The following is an 8,253-nucleotide window of genomic DNA, read 5'->3' on the forward strand; positions in this document are numbered from 1 at the left end:
TCTCCAACTTTGATAAATGAGAACGATACTCAACATAAGACTATAATAACAAAAGAATACTCATGACACTAAAATAATGACTATGGAGCGACTCTAAGAGTTCAGTGAAAAGACCATAACAATAAATAAAATATCCGCCCGCGCGAACAAGTGCGAGGCTCACCAAGAACTATCAACATGTGCGCTCTAATTAACGAAATCCTCGCCTGCGTCAACTGCTGTCTCTGTAAAAAAAATTAGTGGGGAATGAGTCGCTAACTCAGTGAGCAATAACACTTAACCATAACCGTTTTAGTTGGGGAAGAGTCAGAAAACATGCTAGTATCTCAAACAGATAACATCAAAATGCCCTTTCAGAAACAATAAATAATTTTCAGTCTCATCATGCTTTTCTTGTAGTATAATACAATTAACAGTTCAGTAATGAGCTCGGTAACCACTGTATAATATCAATATTCACATTTGGGAGGTTTCAATGAACAGATCATGTAATCGGTATAACTGTAGACTTCTTCGCAAGATGTCAAATGTAAAGGTAGTCCCTACTCGAGGGAAGTCGGTAACGGTATGATAGTTCTACCTTCCCACTAGCGAGGGCTATAACAGTAATCTGTAATTACAAGGTGCACCAGGTCTAACGAACCCGCCATTAGCTACGGGATCCTTCAATGTCTACTCCCATTTATACTTGTCTCTGTAATCCGTATATATACTCGTAAAAACTATTTTATAACAATATAGGGCATTTCAGTTCTTATCAAATCATATAATTTCCTTTCGATAACAACAAATTCAAGTAAAGGTAAAACAGTTCTAGTGACAACAGAAATATTTAAAACCACGGTATTCATCTCAAATAACTATTTCGGTATCATATCGAGTAAATTACTTGTCCCACATGCAACTCAAAATAGTCGGTAACATATTCGTATTAAAAATCATGTGTAAATCATGCAAGTTATGAAAACACAAATTGCGGTAAGATTACTACTCACAGTACTCGTGCCGAAATGCCAAATGCTTCACCTCGAGCAATTCGTACAAATTCCTCCAATCAATCGGAAGTAATATTTCAATGTTGGCTTCAAAATAACGAAATGCTTTTAAAACCTAAAACCCTTCTCCAAAAATTATTTGTTGTGAGAGGAAGACTATGCGGTATGCCGATACCAAGCTACTATTTATACATGTAAAAAGAAAAAACCTAGGCATTTGATTCCTATTCAAATTGGGTCTCTTTGATTTCCATAGCAGACATGGAAGTCATATGTAGCTTCCATAATTACCATCCTAATCCTAATTTAGGTAGAACACTAGAGTCGGCGTAATTCTCCTTTCCACTTTCCTTTGTTCTTATTCTTTTTTATTTTCCCTTTTCTGTTTTGTTTCGTTTTGTGTCATTTTTTTTTTGTATTTTTTTTCCATAGTTAGTTTCTTATAGTTATTATTAATACAGTAATAATTATTATTATCATTATTATGCTAATGACCAATACACCCTTATTAAAAATATAGGATATTACATCCTCCCCACCTTATGAAATTCGGACCCCGAATTTAACTTAAGTACGTACCAGTAGACTGAAACAAATGGGGATACTTCGCTTGCATATCTTTTTCTACCTCCCAAGTAGCTTCTTCAATGGTATGATTTCTCCATAACACTTTAACGAACACTATTTTTTTTGACCATAGCTTTCTTACTTATCTATCAACAATTGCCGTCGGCTCCTCCTCGTAGGACAACTTCTCATCAAGCGGTATAGTTGGTGCTTCAAGCACCTGAGATGAGTCTGATATACATTTTCTTAGCATTGAGACATGAAACACTGGATGAATAAAGGACAACTCAAGAGGAAGTGCCAAACGATAAGCCACAACTCCCATTCGGTCAAGTATCTCATACGGGCCTATAAACCTGGGGCTCAACTTGCCTCTTTTCCCAAACCGCATCACACCTTTCATAGGGGAGACTCGAAGGAACACTTTGTCCCCAATTGTGAACACTAAATCTCTTCTTCTCTTATCAGCATAAGACTTTTGTCTACTTTGAGCTATAAGCAATCTCTGTCTGATCAACTGGACCTTGTCCATAGCTTCTTGTACAACGTCGGGTCCCAATAAATTAGTCTCACCAGCTTCAAACCATCTGATAGGAGAACGACATCTTCTACCATACAATGTATCGTACGGTGCCATTTGAATACTTACTGGAAGATATTGTTGTAAGCAAATTCAACCAAAGGTAGATAAGCATCCCAACTACCTCAAAACTCAAGAATGCAAGCTCTCAACATATCCTCCAAGATCTGTATAGTACGTTCAGACTGCCCGTCTGTCTGTGGATGAAATTTAGTACTAAGATCTACTCGTGTACCTAATGCTTCTTGAAAAGATTTCCAAAAGCGTGAGGTAAATTGTGATCCTCTATCAGAGATGATGGATATTGGAACTCCGTGAAGTCGGACAATTTCGTTCATAAATATCTGTTCATACCTGACTCCACCATATGTAGTCTTCACCGGCAAAAAGTGTGCTGATTTCGTCAGTCAATCTACAATCACCCATACTGAGTCATAAGCTCTAAGGGGTCGTGGTAGCCCGGTGACAAAATCCATAGTAATTCTTTCCCATTTCCACTCTGGAATCTCAATTTGTTGTAGTAGTCCTGCGGGTCGCTGATGCTCATCCTTGACTTGATGACAAGTCAAACAACTAGAAACAAAGTTAGCAACATCTTTCTTCATACCTTCCCACCAATAAAATTGCTTCAGGTCATGGTACATCTTTGTGGATCCATGATGTATAGTGTATTTAGAGTTGTGGGCTTCTTCAAGAATAGCATGTCTTAACCCATCTACGTCTGCTACACATAGCCTGTCACCCATTCGAAGAACACCATCACTTTCAACAATCATATCCTTGCTTTTACCAGCTAAGACCTCATCTCTGTATTTACATAATCGTTCATCCTTATATTGGGTGGACTTAATGCGCTAAACTAATGAAGACTTAGCCTGAGCACAAGCCAACAATGCCTCTGATTTTCCGACACTAAATCTGATACCTGTATCTTCTAGTCTCTGAATATCTTTGTCCAAAAGTCTCTTTGCAGGGGCTATATGTGCCAAACTCCCCATAGATTTTCTACTCAATGCATCAGCCACCACATTGGCTTTTTCAGGATTATACAAAATAGAACAATCATAGTCTTTGAGTAGTTCCATCCAATGACGCTGCCGAAGATTTAGATCTCTTTGCTGAAAGATATACTTCAGACTTTTATGGTCAGTATATATCTCACAAGTTTTGTCGTATAGATAATGTCTCCAAATTTTTAGAGCAAATACCACTGCAGCCATCTCCAAATCATGTGTAGAATAGTTTTGCTCGTGCTTTTTAAATTATCTCGAAGCATAAGCTATAACACGACCATTTTGCATGAGAACATATCCTAATCCCACCCTCGAGGCGTCACAGAATACTGTAAATCCTCCAGAACCTGATGGTAAGGCTAATATTGGTGCAGTTGTCAAACATGTTTTGAGTTTTTGAACACATTCCTCCGTCCACTGAAACTTTGCATTTTTCTGTGTTAGCTTGGTCAGCGGCACTGCTCTTCTGGAGAAATCCTGCACAAAATGCCTGTAATAGCCTGCTACGCCTAAAAAGCTGCGAATCTCTGTAGGAGAATTAGGTCTGGGCCATTTCTGCACATCTTCAATCTTCTTAGGATCTACCATAATCCCATCTTTGGATACAACATGCCCCAAAAATGCTACCGAGTCTAGCCAGATTTCACACTTCGAGAACTTAGCATAAAGCCGATGTTCTCGCGATGTCTGCAACACAGTCCTGAGATGATTCTCGTGTTCTCCTTGGCTACGAGAATATATCAGGATATCATCAATAAATACTATTACAAATCTATCCTGAAACGGCTTGAACACCCTATTCATTAAATCCATGAACGCAGCTGGAGCATTTTTCAGTCCGAAAGGCATCACAGGGAACTCATAATGCTCGTATCAGGTTATGAAAGCAGTCTTAGAAATATCTTCATCTTTGATTCTAAGTTGATGATAACCAAAACGGAGGTCAATCTTTGTAAAGTGGGCAGCTCCTTGTAACTGATCAAACATGTCATCTATATGAGGCAAAGGATATTTATTGTGTATTGTTATCTTGTTCAACTGCCTGTAGTCAATGCACAATCTCAGGGATCCGTCTTTCTTCTTTACGAACAGTACTGGTGCACCCTATGGTGATACATTAGGTCTAATAAAACCCTTATCTAACAAATCTTGTAACTGTTGCTTTAGCTCCCTCAACTCTACTGGTGCCATTCGATATGGGGGTATCGATATAGATTGTGTGTCAGGTAGCAAATCAATACCAAAGTCTATTTCTCGTACTGGAGGGAATCCTAGTAAATCCTCCGGAACTACATCAGAAAAATCTCTCACTACTGGTACATTTTCTATACTAACTGTTTCCTTTTTTGTATCATTTACAATAGCTAAAAGTCCCAAGCAACCTTTCTTCAGAAGTCGTTGAGCCTTCATAAAAGATACAATTTTGCAAGTCTCTGGAACCTGACTCCCTCTTAGAATAAAACTGGGTTCATTTGGAATCTCAAACTTAACTATCTTTGCATGACAATCAACTATAGCATAGCAAGAAGATAACCAGTCCATTCCCATCAGCATGTCAAAGTCAATCATATCAAGTACAATAAGGTCAGCTAGAGTATTGATAAGTTAGAATTGTAGCATGATTATACCCCTACTTGCTATTGCTTTTGTTATGAATTGCCACAAAATAACCCCAAAATCCTTACAAGTTGCACTTGATTACAGGTTTGAGCGACAAGATGACAAATGTCAAAGATCGGCTCAAAACGGAGTGAAACCTGCCAAGTGTCAAAGACCAATTGAAGTGGGGAACAAGAAGACCTAGCGCAGACCGCAATGATTTGCCACGCGGCCGCGCTAGGAGATTCAGAGACTGGGTCATTCAAAGGGCAATCTGCGCAGTCCGCGCTCCTTTTTACGCGGTCCACGTAGATGTGATTCAGAGAGATGGTGTTTTGCCAAAGTACTGCCACGCGGCCGCGCGCCCTTTTTACGTGGTCCGCGTCTGTCTTGAAATGCGGCCGTGCTCCATTTCTGCGCAGTCCGCGGTCCCAACTTCAGAGAACAGAGTTCAAAGAGTCCACGAGCCAATGCGGTCGCACTCCCTTTTTGTGCGGCACGCGCCTACCCCACAGGGGCATTTTTGTCCAGGTTTTCTAGCTCGGTATAAATAGATCTTTTTGACATTTTTAGGTCAGATTTTAACTACTGAACGAGAGCTGCGCTCGTGAGAAGTTCTTTGTAGCCTAATTTGGCAATTTTACTCTTGAATATCATAGATTTTAAGTAGTAATCATTTATTATGTTCATTTCATCATCTATTTCTACTATTTCTTCTTTAATTATGTCTAGCTAAACCCATTAGCTAGGGTTGTGGCTCAACCCTAGTGTGGGTAGTTAATGGGTGTTATATTCTAGGGTGAGATTGAGATTGGGTATTTGTTATTTGGGTTGATTTTGTGTTTCAATCTTGAATTTGTGGTTGCAAACATGAATTCAAGCTTAGCGGGTCTAACTCTTCTTGAGAGAGAGAGTCTTATGACCCTAAAAGTTAACCCAACAAGGAATTGGGATGGACCCATGAGAATGGTAGTCCCAATTAACGGGTTAAACCTCAAAAGAGTAATTACCCTACTTGAGCCCTAGTTGCCCGGTCTAATTGGCCTACCTAATTGGTCTCGAGAGAGTCAATTGGGCAAAATCGTTCTCTCTACCGAGAGGTGTGAGAATGAGTGCACTTGAGTAACGGCTATAGCACTAAACCCAAACTTATCAATCTCCCCTTAGTAGCTTCTACCCGTTAGCTAGCCACCTAGGTAGTGTCACAACCCTAGTGCCTTTTTCTCATATCAAGCACAACTTAGCAATATTTCCTTAGCATAATTTAGCTTTAATTCTTAGGTTACAAAAGTAGTTTTAAATATAAAAACCCTCAAAAAATGTTAGGAGTGCAATTAGAAGTACAAACACATTTCTAAACTAAACCGGCAATACAACTCCATTCCAAGCTCGCTGTGGAAATTTGACCCCGATCCACTATTCGGGTATTAGTTATTGCTACCCACTCTTACTACCATTGCGTAGTGTTGAGACGGTCGCGATCAACTTTTTGGCGCTGTTGCCGGGGAGCTTACGGTGTTGACTATCGGTTTAGTTAGTTTTGTGTTTTGCTTCTCTTTCCTTCTTGTTTACTAATTCTGTTGTGTCAATCATTCAGGTACTATGGATCTCAATGCAAACGACCCTCTTGGCAACGTGAATGCAGGGGAGGAGGTAGAGGATCTTGAGCCCGACGAGGTTATACCACATCAAGTTCCACATCGAGGCCGTCCGACCTATGCAAATGACAACAATCCTATTCCAGACCCTCCTCCGCCACCGCCAAGAGCGGTCCCAAGGTTCTTCCTAATCAAGGGTACGCGAGTGCCATCGCTCCTCCCCGAATCCGGGCGGGGAACTTTCAAATCACAAATGTCATGTTGACCTTGCTCGAGCAAAGGGGATATTTTATGGGCGCCTCCGACCAAAATGCATACAAGCACTTGAAGGGGTTCGTAGATACTTGCTGGGGCAGCAAACAAACAAACGTGTCAGAGGATGCATTGCGATTGAGGCTTTTCCCGTTTTCTCTTCGGGGCAAAGCGTTGGACTGGTTAGAAAGGTTACTAAATCATTCTATCACCACATGGGATGAATTGGCGGATAAATTTATTGCCAAGTTCTTTTCTTCAAGTCATATGGCGGCTCTTCAGGACGAGATTCTAGCTTTCAAGCAAATGCCAACGGAACCATTGCATGAGATCTGGGAGCGATATAGAACAATGGTGAAGGAGTGCCCTTACAACGACATGACTGAGGCGATGATCCAGCAGACATTCTATAGGGGCATCAACACCACGAATCAGTGCATTGTGAACCAATTGGCCGGTGGGAACTTTATGAAACTTTCTTACCAAGAGGCATGTGACGTACTTGATGAAATGGCCGACACCTCTTCGGCATGGCAAAGCCGAGCGAATGTACCCCAAGGTGACCCCACAGTCATCCATTTGCACAAGGAGTTGAGTGACCATGCCAAGCTATTGCGAACTTACAACAACAATGAATCAGTTGGCGAAGGCGCAATTGCAACAAGTACAAAACCCGCGCCAAGTCAATGCAATGGAGAATGTTTCTATGCTAAAAAGGAGGCAAAGAGGGCAACAACAACCTCAAGGTAATGGTGAGCAGTTTGACAACAACAATGATGGTGGTGGTTATTCGAACGAGTGTTTTGATGATCAAAGTGAGGAATGCCAATATGTCAATAACTGCCAAGGAAATAGAGGAAATCAAGGGAATCAACAATGGCGCCCCCAAGGCAATTGGGGCAATCAACAAGGAGGCGGCAATTGGAATAACAATAATCAACAACAAGGTGGTAACAATTGGAACAATAACAATCAGAACAACAATTGGGGTAATCAAGGTAATAACCAAGGCAATTGGAACGGGAACAACAACAATAGCAATCAAGGAGGGTGGAATAATGGTGGTAGGGGGCAAGGCTTTCAAAGGACCCCATGTTCCAACAACCAAACAATCCACCCCCCTTTCAGTCACAAGGGCTAGTTCTTCTAGAAGTGATATGGGACGGATAGAGATGATGTTCGAGTAGATGATGAAAAAGAACCAAGATTCTGACGCACAATTGGCTTCACATAACACGTCTATCCGGAACCTAGAGGTGCAAATAGGACAAATCTCTCAAGCTTTAAATACCCGACCAAAAGGTGCGCTACCAAGTGATACGGTAGTGAACCCGAATGGGGGTAACAATCATGTGATGGCAGTTACAACTAGGAGTGGAAGAGGCGGTGATGTGCATGCCTCGGATGAGAATCAAGTTGTGAATGATGAAATTGAGTTGCATGATGATGATGCACCTTTGAATGTTGACAATGTGGTTGAACCAATAGTGACAAATGATGTGCGGATTGATATTGGTGATGAGGCCGGGGTAGAGACTCAAGATACCGTGAACCCGTCTAGGGAACACATTATTGATATACCCGAGCCGGCGGTGCCCAAGGCCAAGGCACCCTTGCCTAGACCCAACGTCCACCATATCCTCAGCGGT

This window comes from Nicotiana attenuata, chromosome 3 (genome assembly GCF_001879085.1).
Source record: "Nicotiana attenuata strain UT chromosome 3, NIATTr2, whole genome shotgun sequence".
Taxonomy (NCBI): Eukaryota; Viridiplantae; Streptophyta; class Magnoliopsida; order Solanales; family Solanaceae; genus Nicotiana; species Nicotiana attenuata.